Source organism: Mustela nivalis, assembly GCF_964662115.1.
Source record: "Mustela nivalis genome assembly, chromosome: 3".
NCBI classification, from domain to species: Eukaryota; Metazoa; Chordata; class Mammalia; order Carnivora; family Mustelidae; genus Mustela; species Mustela nivalis.
In genome coordinates, this window is record NC_139022.1 from 102,003,163 (window position 1) to 102,031,070 (window position 27,908).

The 27,908-nt window shown below is 44.6% G+C and overlaps 2 protein-coding genes across 5 annotated transcripts in view; one reads left to right on the forward strand and one right to left on the reverse strand.

The window, feature by feature from the left end:
- The window catches only part of LOC309862014 (uncharacterized protein), a 368,153-nt gene that overhangs the window by 62,794 nt on the left and 277,451 nt on the right, over positions 1–27,908 (reverse strand). Inside the window, exon 7 of one of the 2 annotated variants that reach the window (XR_014310281.1) lies at positions 24,638–24,721. The exons of the other annotated variant lie outside the window; for it this stretch is intronic. The gene's annotated coding sequence lies outside the window, so the exon portion shown is untranslated. Of the gene's footprint in view, positions 1–24,637; positions 24,722–27,908 lie in introns of those variants that run through there. 2 annotated transcript variants of the gene reach the window in all.
- The window catches only part of FGF1 (fibroblast growth factor 1), a 99,034-nt gene that overhangs the window by 40,971 nt on the left and 30,155 nt on the right, over positions 1–27,908 (forward strand). The gene's annotated exons all lie outside the window — the stretch shown is intronic.

Here is a 27,908-nt window from a genome sequence, read left to right on the forward strand (position 1 = left end):
CCTGGATGTGTGGCCTTGACCCATTATTTAACCTCCCTGAGCTTTAGTTTTTGCATCTGTCAGGGAAGGGGCTTGGGATTGTTCATAATACCGATGTCACAGGTCTCAGGAAGGACTAGATGAGGAAAAGCACAAGGAGGCAGTTACCAGGGTGGCTGGTCCCCAGCACTTCAAACTTCCATGCTTATAGTTATTATGCCCTCTCTCAGCCTCTGTGACCCAGAGCCCTGTCTTACGGCCCAGGAGATTGAGGCTAAGAAAAGGTAACACGTCCACGCAATGGAATACTATTCAGCCCTAACAAGAAATGAGCTATCCGCCAGGAAAACATGGGAAAGAAACTTACATCCATGTTATTGAATGGAAGAAGCCAATCTGAAAAGGCTGCACAGTGTGTGATCCCAACTGTATGACATTCTGGAAAAGGGAAAACTAAGGAAGCTAAGGAAGCAGTAGAAAGATCCGTGGTTGCTGCCGGGAGGGCTTCTTGGGGGAAAATGAACAGGAACAGCACAGAGGCTTTTTAGGGGGTAAAACTACTCTGTATGATACTACAATTTGCATATATGTTCTTATGTATTTGTCCAAACCCTTCGAATGCCCAGCACCAAGTGAGCCCGATATAAACTACCGACTTCGGAAGATTAATATGTGTCAGTGTGGGCTTATCACTGTAACAAATGCACAGCTCCTGTGGGGCTGTTGCTAATGGCGGAGACAGTGCATGGTGGGGGGCAGATAGGAACCCTCTGAATTTTGCCTTGAACTTAAAAACTGCTTTTAAAACATAAAGTTTATTTATTAAAAAGAAAAAAAAAGTTAAGAGAGGCAGATCTGGGACTCAGACCTCTATATGTGAACTGTAAGCCAGGGGTCTTGACCTCTGCCCACAGCTATGTGGGCTCCTGGCGGCTGATGCAAGTCACAGGAGAAAGGTGGGTTGAGATACAGGTAGGCAAGCTGGTGGGCACGCCTGGGTCAATTTTCCCTGTTCCTTGTCTGTGGATGGGGCCCCTACCCCACCCCTGCAGCCCTTTCCCCTCTGCCTCCTGCCCCCTTGCCTCTTATCACTGGCCCTGCCAGGAGGTGCTTATGGGGAAGGGGGGTTGATACTGCTGTGTTACCAACGCCCCTGTGTTAATACACACTCAGCTCCTCCACAGGGATAATTCAGGCCATGTTCGTGCTATGAGGAAACGTGGGTGTGTGAAGCTATACATACACATTTACATGTAAAGTTTAAAATGTTCACCCTTTGGGACTCAGCCCCCCACCTCCAACAATTCAGGCACTCCCCATTATCCACTATAATGCATCTCTAGAACCTGCATCTTACGGCTGACTTTCTGTGTTAATCACACTTTCCTATGAGAATAACGGAGCAGCTGAGGGTTACATACTGAAGATCTCCATCTCTGTGATATGAAAGCAACATCTGGTTACTATAAACCTCAGTTGTAGTTTCAACAGTGGGCTATGACCCAAATTACATGTGTATCTATGGGTTACAAAAGGAGGATAATGATTAACACTCACCACCACTATCTGCATTAAGTGGCCATCTAAGAAGTTTCAAGTTCTGGGTTAAGCGGGTTATGTGCCGTAAGTCATTTGATCTTCACAACGTTCTTTTCAGTTAGGTATTATTATATATTGTAGATGATGCTCAGAGAGGTTGTGTGACTTTCCAAGGACACACACTACGCGGCAGACTCCTCAGAGTTTTGTTTTGTTTTTTAAGATTTATTTATTTATTTATTTGACAGAAAGAGAGAGAGAGAGACAGAATCACAAGTAGGCAGAGAAGCAGGGGGCAGGGGAAAGCAGGCTCCTGGCTGATCAGAGAGCCTGATGTGGGGCTCTATCCCAGGACCCTACGATCATGACCTGAGCCGAAGGCAGAGGCTTATTAACCCACTGAGCCACTCAGGTGCCCTCTCAGAGTTATTTTTAACTGCCATGGACTTAACTGCCAACTGTCCTGGACTTTTGAACTTCCTGCATATTTTCTTGACAAATCTGCATAGATTTCCCCCTCCCTTCTACTCCAAATCTCATGTCCTAGCACAGTGCCTGGCACAGGGGAGCTGTCAATCAATGCTACTCTCCATTCTCCCCTGAACAACCCCCTCCATCCCCACTCCCTCTCAGAAGAACCATCTCTCTCAGGTACTTCCCAAACTGGAGGATGCCTAAGCATCACCTGGAGAGGTTTATTATAGTGTAGACTCAGAAGGTCTGAAGTAAGGCCCAGAATCTGCATTTATCAGATGCCCCATGTCATTCTAACGTTGGTGTTCCTTGGATCATATGTTGAGAAACACTAATCAGCAGGTTTCCAGAGAAAATTAATTTTTCTTATTTAAAACATCTGCTAAAATAAGCACCTGCACCCCAATGTTTATAGCAGCAATGTCCATAATAGCCAAACTATGGAAAGACTCCAGATGTCCTTGACAGATGAATGGATAAGATGATGTGAGATATATCTATATATCTATATACCTATAGATATATAGATATGATGGCTGAGTACTATATGGAATAGTACTCAGCCATCAAAAAGAATGAAATCTTGCCATTTACAATGACGTGGATAGAATTAGAGGGCATTATGCTAAGCAAAGTAAGTCAGAGAAAGGCAAGTATCATATGATTCCATTCATATGTGGTATTTAAGAAACAAAGCAGATGAACATAGGGGAAGGGAAGAAAAAATAAAATAAGACAAAAACAGACAGAGATGAACCACAGAGACTCTTAATTATAGGAAACAAACTAAGGGTGGCTGGAGGGGAGGGGGGTAGGGGGATGATGTCATTGGGTGATGGGCATTAAGGAGGGCACTTGATGGAATGAGCAGTGGGTGTTCTATGCAACTGATAAATCACTAAATTCTACTTCTGAAACTAATAATACACTGTACATTAATTAAATTGAATTTAAATAAAATTTTTTTTAAAACATCTGTTAAAAATATAAATGGTAAAAAATTCAGAAAGTTCAAAAGAGGGGCAGCTGGGTGGCTCAGTCAGTTAGGCATCTCCCTTCAGCTAAGATGATCCCAGGGTCCTGGGATCAAGATCCATGTCAGGCTCCCTGCTCGGTGGGGAGTCTGCTTGTCCCTCTGCCCTTCCCCCCAACTCATGCTCACGCTTTCTCTCTCTCTCTCTCTTTCTAATAAATAAATAAAATCTGGAGAAAAAAAAGTAAGTTCAAAAGAGTAGACAGTAAAAAATACATCTCTCCATGTACAAGGTTGTTCAGAGCAATGGTTTCAATGAGGGAAAAACTCACACAGATGTCTATCCCTACAGAATATATGCAAATACGGTGTAGGTTATTTTTAAGATCGGAGCTTACTTACGGAGTTTACTTACATATTTGCTGACGTATCTGTATGGGTGTATACACGTGGAGATGTCAGATATAAGGTGAGTGAATAAAAGCCATCTGCAAACCCAGAGAGTTTATGCGCATTATACAGCCCCCCCCTAAATTCCTAATAGTAGTTGCATCAGAGGAAGAGAGAAATACTATGTAAAAGAAAAATGGGGAACCTCAATTCTCCGATGTTTTATTTTACATATTAAAAAGATCTGAAGTAAATTCGAGAAAATGTTAACATTTGTTAAATCTGGGCAGAGTGTACACAGGTGCTTCTTCTTATTATTTTTTGTTTTTCTTAAATAAAAAAGCAAGTTGTCCCTGGTTCCCCTGCTCACCATTTCCTTCCCCAGAGGCAGCCTGTTATTTTTCCTTTGTCCCTGTCTAGGTCAGTCTCAGCATTAACAAACGCCTGAGTCTAATCTCCTTTCTTCATCTGATTCTCTCCTACCCACATCAGGACCCGGTCTTATCAATTTAATTCTCTTTGGATCTTCAATCTGTTCAGTCACTTTTGCTGCAGGGGTTTCTTCTTCTTGACAAACATTCTCAGATCTCTCATTTGAGAAAAGAGAGACCTTACTCCCTTCTTACTCCCTCAAGACAAGAATATTCTTTTGGGGGTACCTGGATGGCTCAGTGGGTTAAAGCCTCTGCCTTCGGCTCAGGTGATGATCCTAGGGTCCTAGGATGGAGCCCCACATCTGGCTCTCTGCTCAGCAAGGAGCCTGCTTCCTCCTCTCTCTCTCTCTGCCTGCCTCTCTACCTACTTGTGATCTGTCAAATAAATAAAATCTTTTAAAAAAAAGAAAGAATTTTCTTTTGGTGGGATCCCAGGCGTTCCTGGGAGGGTTATGTGGGCTCACCACTCCCAGCTACTTATGGCCATGCAAACCTCTTGTCACCTCTCCTGGCTCCCCTAACCACCCATCTCTGGAGACAGAACTCAAAAGACTTTTCTGTAAATTGGATACATTTGGCGGTCCCTTTCTTGACCTTGTCCCCTGCCCGGACTTTTGGAAACATTCCTAATTCGTCTCTTTTCTCACTTTTGCACCTCAGCTCCCCTCCTCTCACACCATCCTGGGGCTCTCCTATGGTCCACCAACTCTGTCTTCTCTTCTCTCTTGTTTTTCTCTCCACTGACGACCTTACCAAGCCCCTAGATGGCAACCCTCAATGTGCATTTTGGGGAAGAGGCCTACTTCCTCTTGAATTCTCTTTCTGTGGCTTCAGAACCATCTTTCCAACTGTCTGAGGGTCATGCCCACCTCAAAGACCTACCAGTAGAACAAACTCATCCTGCCAAGTTCAAAGTACTTATAGTAAGTAATTCTGCCATTTCTGCTAGGTCAGTTCTTCCTAAATTTAATATGCGCACAAGAGACCTTGGGCATCTTGTTGAACTGCAGCTTCTGGTTCTCTAAGTCTCGGGTGGGGCCTCAGAGTGTGTATTTCTAACAAGTACCTGGGTGATGCCTGTGCCCCCCTCCCCCGACACACACAAATAGTAAGATGCTAGAGAGATTTCCATTCTCCAGGTCAGGGCTCTCAACTCTGTCTTAAATTTAGAACTACCTGCTAGGTATAATATGGTTGAAAAATATGCACACAGGTAGAAGATTCAAATTAATTAACTCTTCTTTTGCTTGGCCCCAACCCAGACAATTAGAACTAGAATTAGAATTAGAATTAGAATTAGAATTAGAATTAGAACTTCTGGGTGAGTGGCCTGGGCCACCTGCATTTCATGAATAACTACAAAGTATCTGTGTGGGCTAGGACTGTGTGAAACACTGAAAGTGGTAAGAAAAAGCCCCTGTGGAGCTTACCTGTTAGTGGAAGTAGTGGTGATGAACAGAAAAATAGACATCGATATTGAAGAACATTTCAGATCAGTGCTAGGAAGGAAAGAGTGAGCGAGTAGAGAAAATCTGAGAAGGGGCTGTCTTAATTAGGGTGGTCAGGGAAGGCCCTTGTGCAGAGAGGACATCTGAGCTGAGAAATGGACATGTAAAAGTCTGAGGACAGAGAAGCATTTCAGGCTGAGGGAACAGTGCTTCAGGGAGACAGAGGAGCACATGCAAACCTACTGCAGCAGGTCCATGCTTGGTGAGGAAGGGAAGTCAAGTCAGTGGCGTAGGTGGAGCGCAATGAACAAGGGAGGAGAGGTGAGCCATGAGGCTGCGGGAGGCTGGAGGCTGATCATGGGCCTGTGGACCACCATCTTCCCAAGACCAGAGCAACAGTAAGCCTCTGGAGGGTTTTCCCCAAGCGAGGCGATGTCTTCTGACTTAAGCAAGCTGCTGGAGGAGATCAAGGGTTAAAACAGGAGGCAGGTGTGACTGGTGGCTTGGAACACGGTGGGAGTAATGGAGAACCCAGAAGAGGGCAGACGGAGGATCGAGCCTGGAGCAAGAAATAACAGAACTTGCTAATGAATGGAATGGGCTTAGGGGAAATAAAGACAGAAAAGGACGTCTCTGTTTTTCAGCTGAAACATCGTGGACATTTACCAAGATCTGAAATACTTGAGAAAGGGAGGCTGGAGGACTGGGTGGGGGGAAATCAACAGTTATGTCTGGGTCATCTTAGGATAATGACTGGACATCCAAGTGGAGATGCTGAATAGGAAGTGGGACTTAAGATCTGTCTAGATTATCTTTCCAGCCTTACTCCTCACCCCTGAGAACCCATTCTCTATGAGCCAGTCCTAATTCAGAGTATCCTGATCCTGGTTCTCACCATGCATTTTCCTAATTCTGTCCCTTCCCATGCTGTATCCTCTATCCAATCTTGGCCTTTTGAGACCCTAGTCCTGTATTATAAACCATCTCAAGTAACCACGGCTCCCTCATATCTGTCATCAGTGAGCTGTGCCTCCTGGGGACTCCCATTAAACCCTGATGCCTCGTTTGTGACATCAGTCACATTCCCTCCCACCCCCCATGAGTTGTTTGTATAAATTTACCTGCCCTGCTGGGCTGTAAGTTTCCAGAGGGCAAGACTTGCCTCCTAGTCTTCTACTGCATCTTCCATGATATCTACACATATACACATGATATCCAGAAATACACCCAGCACATAGAAGGCTACTCATTGAAAGTGTTGAATAAATGAGGATTAGGACATGTTCTGAGATGATCATCTGAGGTTAATCTATTCATCAGTGATCAAAGGTGACAGGTTTTCTTACTTCTGGAGGAACTTATGACTGCTAAGTCTCTGGGTCATTGGTATAGAACCACCTAGTATGATGCTAAAAGTCTTGACACACATATGCCACTGTTTGTCTCTAAATAGTACTACATGCTTTAGACCAAGAGTATATCCTTTTTAAAAACTCTGAATCTCAGGGCACCTGGCTGGCTCAGTGTGTTACGCGTCAGCCTTCAGCTCAGATCATGATCCCAGGATCCTGGGATCGAGCCCTGCATCAGGCTCCCTGCTTGGTGGGGTGCCTGCTTCTCCCTCTCCCTCTGCCTGCTTCTCTGCCTGCTTGTGCTCTCTCTCCATCTTTCTAATAAATAAAATCTTTAAAAAAAAATAAAACTAAACTCTGAATCTCATGTGTGAACTCACTGAAGAGGTCTATTATTGGAAAAGCTGGTGGTACATTCTTTCCCAAGACAAAAACTACCTTTGTAATTATCACTACTGCTGCCCAAGGCCCAAGTTTCTAAGACTGGACTGTGGTCTGCTTTGCTTTCTATGGGTGCATGTCTCTTATGGTGGGGCATGAGACACGGGTGTTGAGTCCAGTTCAATTTATAGCCTCATGCCCATTTTGTCCAGGAGGTTTCATTATAATCAGGTTGATTTATTACAGTGCATTTTTGCCTTGTGGTATGCAAGGCATGGATTCTGTGCTGGGGAAGACACAATGACGGGTCAGACACTGAGCAGTGGGCTCTGGGTACACAAGCTGGCAGACAGCGAGAAAGTAAGAGAACAAGACAGAAATGGAGAGTAGCGACCACAAAGGGAAGCTGGGCTGTAGTCAGAGTTCACAGGGCGTGCCAGAGGTAAGGGATCACTCCTGCAAGAAGGGCCTGGGGGCTAAGTGAGCCTAACAGAGAAACAAAACCAGAAAGGATGGCGAAGTAATGGAGGCTCTGGGAGGCAAATGGTCAAAGCACATCGTCAGTTCTAGCAGCCATCATCTACTGAGCATTGAGTATGTGCCAGACGTTGTGATAAAAGCTTTATAGAGATCATCTGATTTACTTTTCCCACGACCTGTAGTAGACACCATTTAACCCATTTTACAGATGAGGAACTTGAGAACCAGAAAAGTTAAATAACTTACTCAGGGTCACAGAGCTAGAATAGATGAGGTGGGATTCAGACCCAGGTCTGCTGGACACTGAAGCCTATGCTCATAACGACTGCTTTATACTACCCACTGATATGGATTGAGGGACATTTCCTCCCAGCAAGCCTGCTGTAGGCCGAGAAACACAGTGTCTTCCAATACCCCAAAGAGCAAGGTACTGAGTGATGAGCTAAGTTAGAGGTGTTGTTCAAAAGCCCTGCTATGAGTGAGCTGTCTGCTGGGGCCGAGGGTGCTCAGGGCTGAGATGCTCTCATCCATCATCAGGGAATACTCACTCCATTGTGTCGGGCCCCACCTAAATGTTTTTTTATTGTCTGCTCCTCGCCATGAGTAATGCCACTTTCCATTTTAAGCTGGGAGCTTCAGGAGATGACCGCGTTCTAAGCCAGAGTTGAAAGCTAAGTGCTGCCTGGGGGATTACTCACCCACTTCAAGACTCGGCCAACATCGCACCCTCCCACTCAAGATGCTGCTGGAATAGCTCTTCCTTGCCAAAGCCTAAAGGAAATCTGGCTTCCCCTAGAATCAGACTGGGAATGGTGCCAGGTTATCAGAAAGCTGGCAAGTTAACTGATTCTCCAAGTGAAACTACTGTAGTTGTTCTGGTCCCTGCCTGTGTGGTAAGGTTTGCTTGCTTGTTCATTCCTGTGGCATAGGCTGAGGGCCTACTACGCACCAGGAACTCTGTTCCATGCGAGAGATACTGCGGTCATCCAGATGGCTTTAGTCCTTGTCCTCAGAGCTACCTTGTCTGGGGCAGATGAGCAGACACTGATTGCAAGACATCATAACTGGCAGAGTATAAGAAATGAGAGGACATGAGAAGCTCAGGGAGTCTGAAGCACTCACAGCTGAAGGATTTATGCCAGAGTAGGAGCTGGCTAGGTTTCTAAATTGTAAGCAACCAAAACTGATTTCTACTGCTAATGGACAGAAAGAGAATTTAGAGAACCTGGGGTTGCCCCAAGAATCACCAGGAAGGGGTGGTGGTCCAATATCACAGAAAGGGTGTAGCCAGACCAAGACCCTGGGGGGTAGGTAATCCCTCAAATAGGGGATGTGGCTTCAGATACTGAGCAGTCAAAAGGATGACAAATGTCCAACACAGCAGGTAGAAGTAGAGAAGGTGGGGAGGAGAAGCCAGTCTCAGAATGACCTAAGATAGTCTGAGTCACAGAAACCAAAAGGAACAGCTTAAAGAGAGCGCTGGCTTATTGAGGGAAGCAGGCAATGGGGCCAGACAGCCCGGCTCCCAGGGGTTTCCACAGGGAGTGAAGTTTGCTGTTCAACCAGACTTTGAAGCTTTTGTGGGGAAACAAGCCCTGTGCTGCAGGTAAGGAAGAATGACATTCTAAGCCTTTCCCTTTTGTTTTAGGGCTCCTTGGGCCTTTCTGGAAGGCCCCATTCTCAAAGGATGCCTTGAACTTATAAAAACCAGTTAAATCAGAAAAATGTTCTCCATATCATTGTTGGGAAAGGTGACAGGAACAAGCCAAGGAGATAATAATGATAATAGCCGATGCTGACTGCTTATGCTAACATGAGCTTACATGCATTACTTCATTTACTCCCCATAATAAGCCTATTAGTTTATAGACAAACAGACGGAGGCACAAAGATTATCCGTGACTTGGCCATAGTCCCATGGTTAGCAGATGGTAGAGCAGGAGGCAAATGCAGATCTGCTTTACTTTATCTAGAGTCTGCTGACAGGAACCACAAGAACAGAAAGGTCAGAGGAAGAAAAACGGTTATGGCAGGAGAAATCATTTCTTTCGGCCCTTACCTCTTTCCTCTCCCATGGGTACCATATTGAATCTTAAGGATAGGCATTGCTCCAAAGAGAAATTTTCAAATTTTATCTGAAGGGGAAAAGGCCTCTTTTCCTAGAGGGAGCCTTGAGGGAGGAACTTGTAGCAATAAGTCAAGATACTAACCCTTAGACTACAGCGAGAGGTATATACAGCATTTTTAATGGATTTTTTAAAATAGAAATTTCTCTAACTATACAAACAAACAATGAGGGAAATATGGAAAAATAGAAAGAAAACAAAAGTCACCTGTAACCTTACCATTCAATGACGGCCCTTGTCACATTTCTGAGTATTTGTGTTTTGTGTTTGTGTGTGTGTGTATGTGTAATTTGTACTCTCACTTTCCAATGTGCATATATGTATGTCATACTGTCTTGTAAAATCAGTTATCCATAGCTGAAATAATTGTTATTGCCTTGATTTCACCTTTTTCCTCAAGGAAAAATCATATCTATCAGAATCTTCCATTTGCAAATCTACTAAGCTACTCTTAGTTTGCGGAGTAGCAGAGTAGGTATGTAATGCAAGCCTGTTGTTCAAAGTGTGTAGATGGGATGGACTGCATAGAGCATATGTGAAAATGCCTGGTTCTTTAAGGAGGATGTGCTTGTTCATCACTCACTTAACATTTCTAACTGGTAAGCATTACCTGAAAAATGCCTACCATAATAAGTAACTCATCATAATGAGTAACTCATCAACTAACCTCATCATTTATTAGATAATCATTCATTTATCAGGAGAGATTTATTTCATCATCTACCATCTGCGTAACATTAAAAAAAAACGTTACGTAGACAGAAACTAGAAAAGCAGTTTCTAGCCCTGAGCTCCGAGTGGAATCCTGGTTGATCCCACGTCTCCTTCTCCAGCCTAGGGGACCTCATCTCCTTCGACATCCCCGCCAAAGGCGGTTCAAAACCCCTGAGTTCAACATACACAGAAACTCTGTTCTCTCGGGCAGGAGTGCAGCTGGACTTCTCCAGTCCTCTCTGAGTATCTTGTCCGGGTACCCATGTGGCCCAAGTTAGCTCACAGCCAGGTCTGGCACACCCTGCTATGGTCAGCTCTTGGCACACCCAGTGCCCTCCACCTCTTGTCCTTTCCCCCGACTCCTCAAGACAAAGTCCTACCGCTTCAGGAGCCTTGCGTCTTCCCTCTGTGCAGCCCAGACATCTGGTTTGAGTTGAGAGTCAGTGGCCGGTCAAGCGTTTGCACCATGCAGTTGGATTTGCTGATGTAAACAAAGGAGATTGCATGTGAGTTTTCTGACCCCGGAAAGGCCCCACAGGACGATTCCCTCGAGCCTCGGTCAGGATTTTTTAACCTTGTCCAAGGGGACAAGGAAAATTAATCTGAGTTTAATTAATGAGCTACAGCCAAGAGAGAAGCAAAGGACTTGGGCCCTCTCTTTCCTTCTCTGTCTCCATGTAGCCCTGTTCTCAGGGAGCCATTCCTCAGCCTGAACTGAGGCCACATTGCAGCCAGGCGAGCCATGTGGCGCCCCAGGGAGCCAAGGGTTAGCCTCTGCTCACAGTGGGCGCATCCCTCCGCTCCCCCCAGTGCAGGGCTCCCTTCTCCCCTTGCTTTTTCGCTTTGTGTTTCCATGCTTCATTGGATTTTATCTTTACTTACAAAAGCAAATGGCTCGTACCTAAATTTTATGTTTTAAATTTAATGTTTTAACAGGGTATCATCTCAGGCCCCACCCATCTAGTCTCCTTGAAATGCCTGGGGTCTCCATCACATAGCCATTTGCAAGCAAAAAACCTAAAATGATAATTCAAATGGAAAGACCTCCTAACTCTGGGAGTGGCTGAACTTTTCTGCCTTGTTCAAGAGCTCAGTTTTTTTCATCTATGAAAATGAGAATAACGGCATGCTCCAGTCCTGCCGCATGAAATCATGACATAACATCTAGGAAACCCTTCATAAGACAGCACAAATTAATTAGACTTTATGGTTATAAACTTCTTATTTTTTTAAATTTCGGAACATGTTATATTTTGCTCATTCTTACTGTTACAGTTACGTTTTGTGGCAGCTGGTGCTGGTTATATATTTCCAGTAGCGATACCAAATTTCCATGTGATATAAATTCCAGTTTGAACACTAATTCAACTTTAAACATACTAATTAAATGATAATTAAAGATACATTTGAGCTGCATATATCTAGATTAATCAGGAAAAGTCATTCTGTATATGGAAAATGAACCCACTGGACGAGAGAAATGACCAAGAAAACAAGAAACCCTAACCAACCCCTAAATTAACCGACTAACCAGCTGCCAGCAGAAATCTCAGAGCAAACATGGACAACTGTGGCACCATGCTGGAGGGACCGTACAAGATGATTTTCAGTAACTTTTTACCACCACCACCAAGACTCAAACATTGTATGTTTACATACATTAGGCATTAGGCATTGAGTTCTCCTGGCCCTGGTTCTTCCTGGGCCCCCCACAACCTGTTTTTCTTATCCCACCATTCTCACTGGAAAACCTCCGGCATCTGACGTTCTTGACTAGAGCATCTTGGGTGCAGAACTCCCTCAAGAGTTCTATGCTCTGAATTACCATTCCCACTGCCCAAATCAAGACTTTTTTTTTTTTTTTCAAAATTTTATTTATTTATTTGACAGAGAGAGAGAGCATGCACAAGCAGGGAAAGCAGCAGAAGGAGAGGGAAAAGTAGGTCTCCTTGCCAAGCAGGGAGCCCGATGCAGGACTCTGTCCGGGGACCCTGGGATCATGACCTGAGACACTCAACCAACTGAGCCACCCAGGTGCCCAAAAACTCTTATTAAAATAGGTATGTTTTTAAAATATTAGCCAGAAATCATAGTTATTTGATTTAATAAATGTCAGGAAATATCTACTAAGCATCTACTAAGTGCGAGATAAGAGTGTGTCTTCTGGGGAAGGGAGAGCGTAAGATACAATCCCTGGTCTCAAGGAGGTGAAAAGTCACCAGGGAGGCCAACCAGAGAATACAAGTAACTCTCCTTGCTGGGTAGAATGTAGTGACTACCACAAACAGCACCAGCCAACACACTGCAGGAGGAAACAATGAATTTGAACTTGGCGAGGATCAGGACAGGTTCAGAAAGGAGGCAGCACTGGCCCTCAGAGAAGGGCATTTGTCCTTTGAAAAGATTAGATGAACTCTGGTGGCCCCCTAATTGGTGAATTATTTCAAGTCCTGTGCCTATTCTGGGCCAAAAACTGGAAGAAAGTTTAGCATCCTGGCTTTTCTTCCCTGAAATGGGCCAGCTCCTTGTTCCTGAGGATCATGTAGTGTCCCCCAGCTGGTGCAACACCCTGGGACAAATGGGGTGCTGCACACATCCCTGACCCCACCCACTGAACTCCTGCTCATCCTCAAAGGTCGCAGTTCAGTGTGACCTCCTCTGAGATTCCCCACCCCTCTCCCCCTGCTGGTGCGGTCACCCTCTCCGGCCAGTGTCTGATTTCAATGGACAGAGAGAGGAATTGGCACTGTTTCAGACCGTCTTAGTCAGCTGTTTGCTTTTCAAAAATGCAGTATCTCCCCCTGCAGGAATAAAACTAGACAAGGAAAGCAGGGATTTGGCTTTTCTGTTGCCTCTGTGTCCTCAGTGCCTGATAAATCATAGTATTTACTATTTGTTGAATGAATTAATGAATAGTAATAGATCAACTCATCCTTCCCCGGGCTATTTCATCTCTCTGATCTGTTAGTTTTTACAGGGAGAGATCAATGGTTTTAGAAAATATGTAGGATTAATGTTACATGGATGTAATCAATCAAAAATATTCATACTTGGGACCACCTACTTGGCTCTGGCAGTAGAGTGTGTGACCTTGATCTCAGGGTTGTGAGTTCGAGGCCCATGTTGGGTATAGAGATTACCTAAAAATAAAATCTTTAGAAAAATATACTCATCCTGGAGTTCAGTATGGCAACTGGCAATTAGCAATTTCTCAGGCTTTGGTTCATAAAGTTTTCAGGAAAATCCACACACTACACAGCACAGTACAGCTCGTCGTTCCCCCTCCTGCCCTCGTTTCTTTCAGTAACCATTTAGTAAGCATATATTATGCACCAAGACTATGCGAGGCACTGCAGTTACAAAGGCCCAGAGGTGAGAGCAAGCTTGGCACATTTGTAAAATGGAATCTCATTCTTGTTGGAGGCGACTGAAGGGTCCTATGCCAGGGAACATGGGCCTTTTTATTCAACACCAAGACCAAGAGAGCAGGGAGGCAGTGTGGGTCACTGGTTGTGCCTTGGGAGATGACTGGAATGTAAGCTCCATGGGGTAAGGACACTGCCAGCTTATTCACCATCTGAATAAGGGGCCAGGAACACAGCACATTCTTAACAACCATTTGCTGAGTGAATGAATGAAGCACCCTGAGATGACCTCAGCCGTCTCTTTGAAGTGTCACCAGGCCCTAAGGCCTCATAAGACTAGGAGGTGTCTCAAGAGCTGGCTGGTCTGCTCCCTCCCCTCCAGGCTGTCTGACCTGCCCTTAAAACTCTCAGAGGTGACATTATCTTGTATAAAGTATAGCAGCATGACTCGGAAATGCAGTTCTTGAGGGCATACACATGCAGGTGAGGGGCAGAGGATCTGTCCCATTATTTGGTGAGTCACAGCAGGACAGACAGGAGCAGGGACAAGAGTCCTTAATGCTCAGACTGGCAGGCCAGGCAGCAAGGGCATGCTGGCTGTCCAGTGTTATTCATCGTCTGTGAAGATGCCCTGGTGCTCCATTTCTCAATCTGCTCATGAAGATCAATGAGACCTGCCTTCTCAAAGCAGCACCATCCAATGCAGAAATCGTATTTTCTGGTATAGTTGGCAGTGAGGAATTTAAAATCCATGTTTCTCTCCCACCTCTCAGTACCACACCCTAGCTGAATGCCGCCGGCTCTCTCAGAGAAGGCTACTGCGCCTGGATCTGGGAGATCCTGGCTAGGAAGCCGGGAAGAGTAGACACCACATTTAGCCTAGGCCCACCTCTCTCACCCTATCTGAGGTCCCGTTGCCTCTCACTTGGGCTGCTGCCCTGTTCCCTCTTCTGCCTCACCTCCCCTACTTCTCCACTGAGCAGCCAGAGTGACATTTTTAAAAAGCTAATCTGATCCCGTCACATCCTAGCCTGCACTGCTTTCTCCTTCAGAAAAAAATTCTCCAGTGCTCGGCGTGGCCTTACCCTGTCAATCTCCAGCCACAGCTGACTATTTTCTCCCCAAGTGAAACATGCTCTTCCTGGACTCAGGACCTTTGCACATGCTCTTCCTGATACCTTCTTTTCCCTACTCACTAGGAATATAAATTCCACTTCTTCTAGCAAGTCTTCCCATCTCTCAGGCTCTGTAGGTCACCTATTATCTAACTCCCATGGTACCCTGGACTTCACTGCAACACTCAGTTCACTGGGAATCCCTTTTATGGTGGGTAATCCCCACTAGAATGTGAACTTCAGAAGGTCCTTGTTGCATCTGCCTTGCTCCCCACTATATGCCTCATGTCTGGCACAGCAGAAGCTTGTCAAGTGAATAAATGAGGACTCCAGTCTTTGAACTGGCAGGAACAACGTGATCAACTAAAACAACAGGCAGAGAGAAACAGAAACATAACAGAACCTCATTACATTCCCTTTTTTAAAAAAAGATTTTTTTAAATTTATTTATTTGACAGAGAGAGAGAGAGAGAGATCACAAGTAGGCAGAGAGGCAGTCAGAGAGAGAGAGAGAAGTGGGGTCCCCGCTGAGCAGAGAGCCCGATGTAGGGCTTGATTTCAGGACCCTGAGATCATGACCTGAACCAAAGGCAAAGGCTCAATCCACTGAGCCACCCAGGTGCCCCAGAATCTCATTACATTCCTAAGCTAAATGATCACCCCCACCCCAGGCTTGATTTCCTCTTATCATGGGCATGTATATTATGACAAGGCCTCAGTTAATTCTTCAGAACTGGTTTCTGGTTGGGTTTGGAGAAATATGAGCCTTGCCACCACAAGCCACCATGGTCAGTAAGCTAGAGCTCTGAAACAGTCGAAATCAAGTCAAGAGGCATTGGTGTGTCTACCAGTGGCCTATTGCCCCTGCCACGGAGACAAGGAGCCCTCCTACCCCAGCCTCACACAGCAGAACAAGGCCAGAAGGACCTGGAGCCTTCACTCATTTTGTCTTACCTTCTGTCTTATTTTCTTCCCCCCAGCAAGGACAAACAATAATTCAGTAAAGGAAATATGAGTAATGGAAAGAAAGAGAAAAAAAAATAAACATATCAAAATGGGCAGTGTCCCTTGGGCCCCTACTTTTAAAGAAAACAGGGAGAGTAGATTTGGAGACATTTCAGTGACTCTGCTAAAAAGGAGAAAAAATAATCAAGCTGGCCTCTCCCTTTACAGGCTGGATTCCTTATCTCTCTCTTGCTATAGAAAGAAAGGATTTCCCAGGCCAGGGGTTGTCCACTCTGGCCTGCATCAGAATCCTGTGGGGAGATGAGCTGAGCTGGCAAATGCCAGCCCCCGACTCAGGTCCAGTGAATGAAAACCCCTGGGGGAGGGGCCCTCACACGATCCCCCCACCTCCACCTCCACCCTCCCCTGCAGGGAGGACCCTTTCTGAGGAACAAAGCTCAGGAGTCAAAGGCAGAGTTTCTGCCCTGGGTCCACTGCCCTAAGGTCCAGCTCAGGGTAGAAACTCAGATGTGCTCCCGGGGTCCCCAGAGTCAGGTACTGAAATGCTTGTTTAAAGTAAATGGAAAAGGCCTAAGAAAATCAAAAGAATTACTGCAACACAGACAGATTTATAAAACAATAAGCAATCATCCTGTGGATCTCTGGTGAGGCTTACCCTGTTTTGATTAAAAACTCAAAGAGGCTTTGTTACCTGGATCTCGGGAGTTTGGAGAGGAAGAAAGCGAAGTCCTCTGAACAGAGCAAGCACTTCTCTCCTCTATGGAAGGGTGGGGGGGGGGTGTGCTTTAGAGAAAGCCAAGCAGCCTTTAAGGCACATCCCCCAACCCATGCCCCTGGCAGGAAAGGAAGAGGGGAGCAGGAGACTCTACAGCCCAAACCCAGGAGGGAGGCTGGTCTTTTGTGAATTCCCAAAATATGAAAGACAGTCATGCACACGCTCCGACCAAATGCCATCCTTACAGCCACCCTGTGAGCAGGTACCATTCACGTGAGGACAGATTCAGACAGCAGGAGTGGCTTGCCGGCAGCCACGCATCTAGCTAGAAAGGGGTGAGTCAGAGGTATTGCCGGTCAGTGTAATACCTGTCGGTCTGAATCACAGTGATTTCTTACCTTGTATCTTGGCTGTCTCTTATTTTAAATACAAGGACAGACCCCATTTGGAAGGTGACATGAGTGAGAATTCTCAGTCATCTGCTGTTTTTATTTTAGGCTGTACCAAGCCTTACCTCCGCCTGGGAGATGAAGCAGGTTCTTAGTTCAGTACGTGTTACTGACGGCCTTCACTACATTGTGCTCTGCGGCAGGCACAAGAACCCCAGGTTAAGTAAGTGGGAGGTGAGGTCCCCCTTGTAAGAATTTATGGTAAATTTACAAATTCACAGTGGATGAAAGAGACAGACATAAAGCACTGGCAGGTAGTTTTACCAGAGGTCTGGGAATTGCTGGGTCATAGAGTCATCAATGCCGGCAGATTTAGAGAGGAGCTGAGCTTTGACCAGAGGTCAGGAATGGTTTGTCAGAGCAGAGAGGCAAGGATGGTGCAGTGAAGCAGTAAAGAGGCCAATTATCAATCAAAAGACAACTCCAAGGCTGTCCACAGCCAACGCTGCCTCCCCGCATTCTGCTCCCCCTGAGTCTCCGCCTAGTGGACTCTGGCAAGTGCCCGAGTTCACGCTGGAAAAGCAACCCTCTGCTTGGGTCACGCATCCAGAAACGCCTACGGTGAAATCCCAAGAAGGGTGCTGCGCACCCTCAGAGCACCTTGAGACAAGTGGGGGCAAGGCTCCCATTTTATGTGGTGATTCTGAAACCAAAGTCAGCAGGTCTGAAACTTTCAAATTAATTTCTCCTCTACCTTGAAGGGCAGACATATAAATCAGAAGGGAAGACCATGTATGACAAGGAGTAAAATGGAACTTAACTTAAAGCCATAATGGGCAGAAACCTTCTGAATATTTTGAGTGAAAACCTTAACAAAATGCACATGCTTCCCCCAGCAATTCCACATCCATAAATCCTCCCCAGAGGAAGGGAGGATGCAAGGCACGGGGTGCAAGGATGACTAGAGCTGCTGTGTTTGTAATAGTGACAAATAGTACACAACCAAGTGTCCAACAGAAGATCAGCTCACAGAATTTTGCATGTCCATAATACAGAATCCTATAATCCTCTGTAGCCATTACAAATGGAGACACAGATTTATGTTTATTATTTATTTATTTTTAAAGATTTTATTTATTTATTTGACAGACAGAGATCACAAGTAGGCAGAGAGGCAGGCAGAGAGAGAGAGGAGTAAGCAGGCTCCTCGCTGAGCAGAAAGCCCGATGTGGGGCTCGATCCCAGGACCCGGGGATCATGATCTGACCTGAAGGCAGAGGCTTTAACCCACTGAGCCACCCAGGTGCCCCAAGATTCATGTTTATTAATGAGGAAAACAATCCTAATGTATTTAGTCAAGTCTGCTTATAAATAAGCAGATTATAAAACAATTGATATATATGTATAATTTACGAAGTGGAATCATGTGATTCTACTTTCTTCAGACCAAGCCTGAATCCATTAAATAGAATTGAAATCATATGGAATAAACTCTCTGATCACAGCGTAATTAACTGAGATATCAAAAACCTAACTAGGAAAACTGCAAATATTTTCAATTAAACAACACACTTTGAAATAATCCTTCAAAAGAACATTTATAGGGTAAGGAGAATTTTTAGAGTAATTTAAACTGAACAATATACAAAATATAGCATATGAAAATTTGGGGAGGCAACTAAAACAACTATTAAAGGGAAATTTTATCTTTAGCTACTCATATTAAAAATAAATTAAGGTCTAATATTGATGACCCAATATTCTGCATGAAAATAAGTAAATGAGGGCACCTGGGCAGCTGTCGGTTAAGGGTCTGGCTTCAGCTCAGGTCATGGTCCCAGGAGTCCTGGGATCAAGCCCCTCATCAGGCTCCCTGCTCAGTGGGGATTCTGCTTCTCCCTCTGCCTGCCCCTCCTTCTGCTTGTGCATGCTCTCTCTGACAAATAAATAAAATCTTTAAAAAGATATTAAAATAAGTAGATAAGTAAGAAAATAAATAAATAAAAGGGCAAAGTAAAGTAAAAGTAAGCCAAAATAAGAAAAATGAAAAATAAAGATAGCAACAAAACAGAAATCAGGCAAACAATGCAGAAATCTAAGAAAGCAGAAAGCTGTCTTTCTGTTTCAGGAAAACCTGTGATATTCCTATATATAAGGCCCTTTGTAAAAGGCTTCTATCCCTATGAACAGACATGTTAACAGAAGTTATCTTTGGCTGATAGGATCAGGGACAATCTTTAAAGACTTCTTACTGACATTCATCTGTAATTTTCTTGTTTTTTTCTATCCCTCTTTTATATTTGAGGGCTTCTAAGGGGACTGACATCCTCTGCTTATTTGCTGAAAAGCAACAGACCCTATTAACCCTTTGTTTTACAAAGGAAGGGCAGGGACCCCTGATGATACAGAAGTTCTGAGTAGTAGGAAGGTATCTCTCGATCAAACTGTAGAGAGAAAAGGAGCCCCCTTTGAAGTTTCCTTCAGTTACTAAGACTTTATTCACGGAGACAGCTTTGGGCTGGTGCAATTATGTTTTCAATTGCTTCCCTCTTTCTGCAAGCAAAAGGGCTGCCAGGGCAGGAAACAGAGCCTAATTCATTATACTTACCACAAGACTGTCTTCTGTTGTTCATGGGATGCTTAATTAATATTAAGCATTAATACTTGAGAGAGAAAGCTTCCTTTAAACAAGGAAATGAAACAAGGAAATTAAACTACACATCTTAGTTTAAATACAATTCACAAATAAGGAATTTGATAAGGAGACAGCAATCAAAATGAGGAGCACATCTGTACTGGGGTCCCAAGAAAAGTGGTGTGAAGCTCTGGGGAGGAAGAGACTGCCCCTGTGGGTGTATCAGTGCACACTGGACTGTCCCCACAGGTCCCTCAGGCCTTGATTGCTGTCTGTCTTGTCACTGCAGTATAAAAACAACAGCACAGAAATAGTAAATGTGCAATTTGCTCAGGTGATGGCCCAGGCAGTAGGAAGACCATTTCAGAACAGGATTCCAAGTCCAGATAAATCCTGCTGGGAGGATGATTGATGTGGGAGGTTTCTAAGAGCAGATAACATTTCTTTGCAATGTTTGTGCAGAGGAAAGAGGCCCTCCACAGGAAGAAGGTCAAGGCCAGTCTATTTTTATAAAAGCATTTCAAGTGGTTTAGTGGCCTTATTTCCTGTGGTTCCCAGGAATCCTGCAACAGGCTTCCAGGAGGATGTTGGTGATAGGGAGCAGAGACTTGCTGAGTGACAATCAATAATTATCTCTATATTTGCTTCACTTTTTCCAATAAAAATAATCTGGGGGAAAAACACTTACTCTAGAAGAGCAAAGGTCAAGACAACAAAGAGTAGAATGGGACATGAAAGTCCCTTAGTACGCAGCAGAGTCCCCAGGTCAAGATTTTGCAAGCTGAAGACTGATTTATTCACTAATTCCCTTTTATTCAACAAATAATCAAGCATCCCCTCGGTGCCAGGCACCGTTTACGGGTTGGGGAGAAGGTGGTAAACAAACAGGGCTTCTGCCCTCCAGGAGCTTACAGTCCACTGGGTGAGGAAGACATCGGTCAGGTCAACACATGGATGGATATATATATATATATATATATATATATATATATATATACTTAATTACAAATGGTGAACAGGAGGTATAGAAGAGACTAATGGAGGCAGAGGTGAGGACAGAACTTAGATTGGGAGGTCAGGGAAGACCTTTGAGGAGGTGGCTTCAGCTGCCATCTGAAGAGTAAAGAGGAGCCAGCCAGGGGAAAGTGCTAGAAAGTGAACAACAATGTGTATGAAGGCAGTCATGTGGAAAATACCACACTAGCCTCAAGAATCCAAGAGAAGACAGGAATGGAGGAGTGGAGGAGTGAGTTGAATGCAGTGGGCAAAGGGAGGGGATGGTGGGAGGTCAGGTCAGACCACCCAGGAGCTTGCAGGCCATGGTAAGGATTCAGACTTCACTTTATGGGAATGAAAAGCTATAGAAGGCTACAAACAAAAAGTTGATGTAGGTTTTCAAAGAGATAAATGTGATGGGAGGGGCCAAGGACTAGAGAGAAGGCTATTTCAGAAGTTAAGACAGCAGACTGGACTGGGTGTTGACAGTAGGTACTAAGTACATAAATTTGATAGCTCCTGACTTAACCATAAGAGCTTAGGAATTCAACCAGCATACAGGGCTGGGACTAAGGTGAGGCAAGGGAGGCACTTGCTTTGGGCACAAAATTTACTCAGAAACCAAGATAAATAATATTTTAGTGCAATATTTTTTATTTTTATTTATTTTTAGAAATTTTCTTTTTTTTTTTTTTTAAGATTTTATTTATTTATTTGTCAGAGAGAGAGAAAAGCAACTGAGCACAAGCAGGGAGAGCAGAAGGCAGAGGGAGAGGCAGGCTCCCCGCTGAGCCAGGAGCCCAATGTGGGACTTGATGCCAGAACCCTGAGATCATGACCTGAGCCAAAGGCAGCCGCTTAACCAACTGAGCCACCCAGGTGTCCCAAGTGCAATATTTTCTGAAGTTTATGTGTTTCTTAAGTAATCTCTACACCCAGTGTGGGGATCAAAGCCATGACCCAAGATCAAGAGTCATGTGCTCTTCTAACTGAGCCTGTGTGCACCCCCTTTCGTGCAATATTTTTTTGAAAAATCAAATTTAGGGCAAAACAATCCTTGATGAGCAAAACAAATTTCTTTTAAAAAGACAGGATCAGCAACATGCTGTGCCAAGCCACATAAGGAACCTGAGGCAAAAGGAAAACATCTGTAATACTGATAGTGTTTATACTTAAAATTTTTATATTGTATTCATTTCCTCACTCTTGTTCTGGCTAAGCTGACCTTCCCCACCTGTAAACCAAGAGGCCACCACATCACCTTCTGCTCTTCAAGTAGACAGTATGCAAAGAAAACTAAAGACAAAAATCATCGCAAGCCCCCTGGTGGTACAGATGCTACTCTTTTTCCTGATTCTGAGAAAAAAAGTATACCACAGTCGCTCCATAAATACTTGTTTTTTTAATTTTTATTTTTAAAATTTCTTTTCAGTGTTCCAGAATTCATTGTTTATGCACCACACCCAGTACTCCATGTGCCCTGCATACTACCTATCACCAGGCTCACACAACCTCCCACACCCCTCCCCTCAGTCATTCCACAAATATTTCTGATAGTGTTAACAGCTGATATCAGGCTCTTCATATTTTAGGAACTTTGCCAGAAACTGGTAAATACAATGATCTCATTTTACGCTCACACCAATCGAGTGAGGAAGGTATAGCATTATCCCTGTTTTACCATGATTGGCGTTTATCATGATAGGCTAGCATTTAGTGAATACAGGAAGAAAGAAAGAAAGGATATACAGATTGAAGGTTAAATGAGAGAAAAGAAAGTGATGGGCCTCTTACTATTCCTTAGAAGTTCTATCTGGATAACCAGTGATTCCAGCTCTCTAGGCAAACACTCTTCTCTGACAAACACTAATTCCCACACTTAAATGGACCTGTACAGAAAGGAAACTAAACTTAAATACCACCTTTTTCCATAGAGATTATTTTTGTAAGTTAGGTGTGTTAAACCGAACAGCTTTCCTAAGAACATATTTCTTGAATTCATTCATTCCCAAATACTTACTGAGGTATCACTGTACATCAGGCACACATCGGGGTGCTCTCATGTGGGAGCAAATCAAGCCTGAATGTGGGTCCTCATGAGGCTTATAATCCACTGTGTGTGTACATGTGCATGTGCGTGTTGCGAGATGTGTTGGCAAGAGACAGTCAATAACTAGGAAGCAAACACAAATATAAGATCATAAATTATCGTAAGTGTTACAGAAGTATAGACAGGGAAGTGAGGGGAGATGCCTAGATAGGGTGGGCCCGACACATTTAGACTCCAGCAGGAAAATATCTTGCTTCCCATAATATTTATGTTGCTGAAAATGCTGTGAAGAATTTTTGCAAATCAAATCAACCAAACTCCCACCACAGAATATGAAATTTTATAACCTAATGATTTACTTCTATGGAGAACAGTTTTTTTTTTTAAATTTTTTTAAAGATTTTATTTATTTATTTGTCAGAGAGAGAGCGAGCAAGAGCGAGCACAGGCAGACAGAGTGGAAGGCAGAGTCAGAGGGAGAAGCAGGCTCCCTGTGGAGCAAGGAGCCCGATGTGGGACTCGATCCCAGGATGCTGGGATCATGACCTGAGCCGAAGGCAGCTGCTTAACCAACTGAGCCACCCAGGCGTCCCTGGAGAACAGTTTTGAAAAGGAACACTATGAACTTATTTTCTACCCAAACGCATCTATGGGAAAGGTCTTCCCACCACTGAAGGATCAAGAATATAATACTGGAAAACACCGGAAAATGTTCTGCCTTCTGTCTGTCCTATCCCTATAGGCCCATCTAAACATCTAGATTTATGGAATTCCCGAGGAGCCCCTTTAACTCGCCAACACCAAGGAGGAACCAAGGAATGTATGACCTTTAAAAGCCGGCAGAAATTACGCACAAAAAGATGGCAGCCTAGTGAAGTAAGAAATCCTTCTGACATTTCTTCTTGCCTCCTGTTGCCTAATCTACTTTCAGAGGCCAATAATGTAGAAATTGTCCATTTTTCAAACAACCCCACCCAACAGAGTAGCACTTTGATCTCAAAACAAGCGAGGAGCAATGGACGGTGCAAGATAGAAATGGCTTTGAAAGGTCAGTCAGAAAAAAAGAAATAAACAAGGAGAAGAACCATGAGGAGTTGAAGGAATGAAAGCAAACCCTGCTTTGAACTACCTGCCAACTTGAATGCAAACTCCCCTGAGAGGCCATGGTTGGCAGATGAGCATACTATCAAGGTTACTGGTACCTACCAATGCTTGCGATGTGCAATGAGCACCTTCCCGGATATGCTAGACACCGGGGGCTGAAATTTATCTCTTAGTTTACCCTCTTGGATACAAGATTTTAACGCACTTTCAAGCTCTTTCATCCCTTATCAAACCCAGTCCTTGCCCAGGGCCTCCAGTGATATTCTCTTACTTCACCTCCTTCCCATAAAACCCACCTGGTTCCTGCCAACAGCTAGGCTGTGGATAGGGCTGTGTGTGGAACACCAATGTGGATAGGGCTGGGTGTGGAACAACATGGCCAAAGAACTATGAGAGCCATTGGGCCTGCTGAAATGAGGCAAAATGTGCAGATGGGGGAATGGTCCCTTTTAGACTTTTTTTTGTGGGATCAAAGGGAGCTGGCAAGTGAAAGGAGCCTCTAAAAATAGCCAAAGTCCTTAAAAAGAAATCATGCAAAAGGAAACAAGGTTTATACTGTCCTAATGTAGGTTCTGCAAAAACTAAGCCCCAGCAGGCAAGCGCTGGGACAGCTTATTATTTTTTTCCTGCCCTTTGGAGACACCCACTGGGTCCCTTTGCAAATCCTGGGCCCTGCTCCCCCCGCCTGCTTCCTGCATAGTGCTAGAAGCCTCTGCAGGAATGTAGCTCTCCTGGGGCACAGCCTGGGCCTCCATGGCCCACTTTCAAGATCCAGAATAGACTCTGACATGTGAAACGAGCTCCACGGGGTTTACAATCCTCCTTCGTATCCAAGCACCTTAAACACAAAACTTCACACCAGGATTGCTAACCATTCTTCCAGAGACGCCTGGAGATCATCTGCCTGGCAGAAATGTGAGTTTTGTCCTTTTTACTCTTCAGTGTTCTGAGCACACTTGGGGCCCTTGGAAATGAGGCTGACCAACAGAGGGCTGACATAATAAATTATGTCTTGGGGCTCAGGGTTTTGCTCTTGGCTCAGCCACAGATTTGCTTTGATAAGATGTTCAGCCTCTCTGTGTCTCACTTCTCTTGACTAGAGAAAAAGAGAAAGGGTTCATCTATCCCACGTCATAGGAGGAATAGGAAATAAACAGTAATTACCAAGTATGTCTTACAGCATCTACACACAACAGGCATCCAGAGATGCCTGCTTACTCATATGAAATGTTTGGTGAGACTCCAAGTGCCATAAAAATGTAAATAACCAATGCCTGAAACCATAGGCTCATATTAACAACTATAACAATGCCTTCTATTTCCCAGGCGCTAACTACAGGTGTGGCCCCTCCCAGGCCTTCGGGGCTCTAGTCCTTCCTCACAGCACTGCCACAAGATCAGCACGCTCAATGGCTCCATTTTACAGAGGAGGCAGGTGAAGATCAGATAGGTTAATGACTTGCCCAGTCAGACAAATGGTTAATGAGACACAGCAGAAACCAAAGCCCAGGTCTACAAGAACTTCCCTTTTTCCTGGCCTTTCCAGCCCAGTCGGAAGTAGGACTATCCACTCGGTTCCCCCAGTGGGCTCTGGCCTCACCCCAGCCCTTTGAAAGCAATGGCAAGTGATTCTACTGTGACAAAGGCCAGGAGGGACTTGACTGCCATCTTGGGTCATCTTGGGGAAGAAGCATCACAGTGATGATCAGAAAATTGCTGGTGGGGTATTTATAGCACTGAGAGAGAGGCCATTCTGGGTCAAGGGAGGAACCTGCAAGGACTCCATTCAATAGACACAAGAATCTGTTGATGGGGTTACGGGAATTATAGGGAATGGGAGGGTGGGGGGCGGGGGGGGGGGGTTAAACACAATAGAGAAGCTAAGGGTCAGTTATCCAAAGGGCCTTTTGTCTCTTTCCCGTATATCTTTGGCAGTTACAATCATGAACTCTGTGGTTAGAAAACACTACGTTCAGGGACGCCTGGGTGGCTCAGTTGGTTAAGCAGCTGCCTTCCGCTCAGGTCATAATCCCAGCGTCCTTTCTCCGCAGGGAGCCTGCTTCTCCCTCTGACTCTGCCTGCCACTCTGTCTGCCTGTGCTCGCTCTCTCTCTCTGACAAATAAATAAATAAAATCTTTTAAAAAAAAAAAAAAAAGAAAGAAAGAAAACACTACGTTCAGATCTTGACTCTAACACTGATTTATCTGCGTGACCTTAGACAAACTGTTTAAACTCTCCCAGCCTTGGTGTCCTTAGCTGCAAACTAGGGATAAAAAAGCCATGCCTTGAGTTCAGTTCAGGGCAGCCTCCCTGTTCAGTTAATCAATCTTTGGGACATGAGCAGGGTAAGGTAGATGATTACATAGAAAATACTACTCTATTCATTTCTCTCTCAGCCGACAGAAAGAGAGAGAGAGAGAGGAAGGAAGGAAGGGAGCAAAAACGGAAAGAAGGAAGAAGGGAGGAAGGAAGGAAGGAAAGGGAAAAGCAATGCCTATGTCACAGACCTTCACCAAGGATTAATTAAAATAATGTATGTAAAGCACTTGGGACAGTACTTGATACATAGTAAATGTTCAAGAAAAGGTCACTACTTTTTGATTTATGAACTTATTTGATTATTTATGGGTATGTCCAGAACTGGCGATCGGGAAACCACGGTAGGGCAAGCCCTCAGCCTTTCCAGAGAGATAACAAACACATATTTCAAAAGACTGAGTTTGGAGAAGCCAAATTTTATAGGTCAGGAGGGAAGAACAAAAAACACCTAGCAGACCGTCTCCCTACGAGCTGGAAGGTCTGCTGTCTGTGGGAAAGGAATGTCCTTGGGGGCTGGTCCTGGAGATTGTAACTTGCACAACATTTTCAAAAGAGTTTCGGAGGCACGTCAGTGAGAACAGCCTTGAGGACACCCCTGGAGCAGCTGCAGAACCACTTTGCTTCTGGCTGGAAGCCCAGGGCTCTACAGCATCCACCTGCAGGCAGGATACTTCCACGTAAGAAGTGTGGAGGTCTTCAGGCTGGCCCAGAGCCCGCAGGATGCTACGGACTGAGGAGCACCCGCACAGCTCAGACAGGCCTGTGGCCTGCCAGGCACATCGCTGTGCCGGGGAGTGCACCATTTCTCTTCTTGGAGGGTGTTCTCTCCAAGCATTAAACTAATACCTGACCTCCAACTGAATGATGCTCTAAGAGGGTGTGTGTTTTGGGGGCGGAAGAGCCAGAACCCAGGGAACGAATAACAGATACTGGAAGAGTTCCCAGGGAATGTGTGTGTTTCTGCTGTTTCCTATTCCTCACGAAGCAGTGCAGGGGGTAAGAGTGGGACTGAGCTGTTGGGTGAAACAGCTAAACTGGATTTCCAGGCTACACGTGGTCCATGCATCTCTGCCCCTCCAACCGGAAGCTCGGCTGGATCGATCTGGTATGGCCAGATTATAACCTCCTTAAAGACAGACAGTGATTTCTACTGCAAGCCCAGAATCCCTTCTCTGAAAAGCTTTGGGGTTAGGTATGTTTCTGAATGGAGATGCTGGGGATTTTAGACAGGTGGTTTGGTACGTATATTGTATATTATGGAAGGACTTCAGTGGGGTCCAGGGCCATCCCCTGTCATCAAACACACTGGTTGGTGATTCTGCACCAGATTACACAAATATTAACATAAAGGGTGATAGATAAAGACTTTACATGGTCTCGGGACATTTTGGATCAGGTTTGGCCCCAATTTGAGTTATGAAAGAATGTCTAGTTTTTAGAGCTTTTTTGCATCTCAGAATGTAGATTAGGGATTTCGGGTCTTTCTTTTCATTTCCGTTTCTTTCTCCTTATTTTCTTTTTTAAATTTCCAGAACAGTCTGCCTGTGGCAGGTGCTGAGTAGAAGTGGTTGGCATCTAGAGCATGACATCTTGATCTCTCTCAAATAATATTTGATCCTGGAAGCCAGGGGATGGTTTATTCTCAGTGATTTGGGGATTCTTGAGGATTAGAAGGATTCTAAATTAAGAACAGGAGAGAAAGACATTGAACCCACAGGCTCTCTATCATCCCAGACAGTAACACACAAACCTATGAATACACTGAGAATGGTGACTAGTACACAATATATTCAGTCCCCGAGTAAATGAGAGGAGGGCATCACAGCACATCAGCAAATGGTAAGATTGCTTAGGAAATGATATTTTAAAAAATATCGCTAAATACTACTAAATGTTAAACTCAAGTTTGTTCAATGCTAAGTCAGTAGCACAGGGGATTGGCAGAACAAAACAACAAGCGACA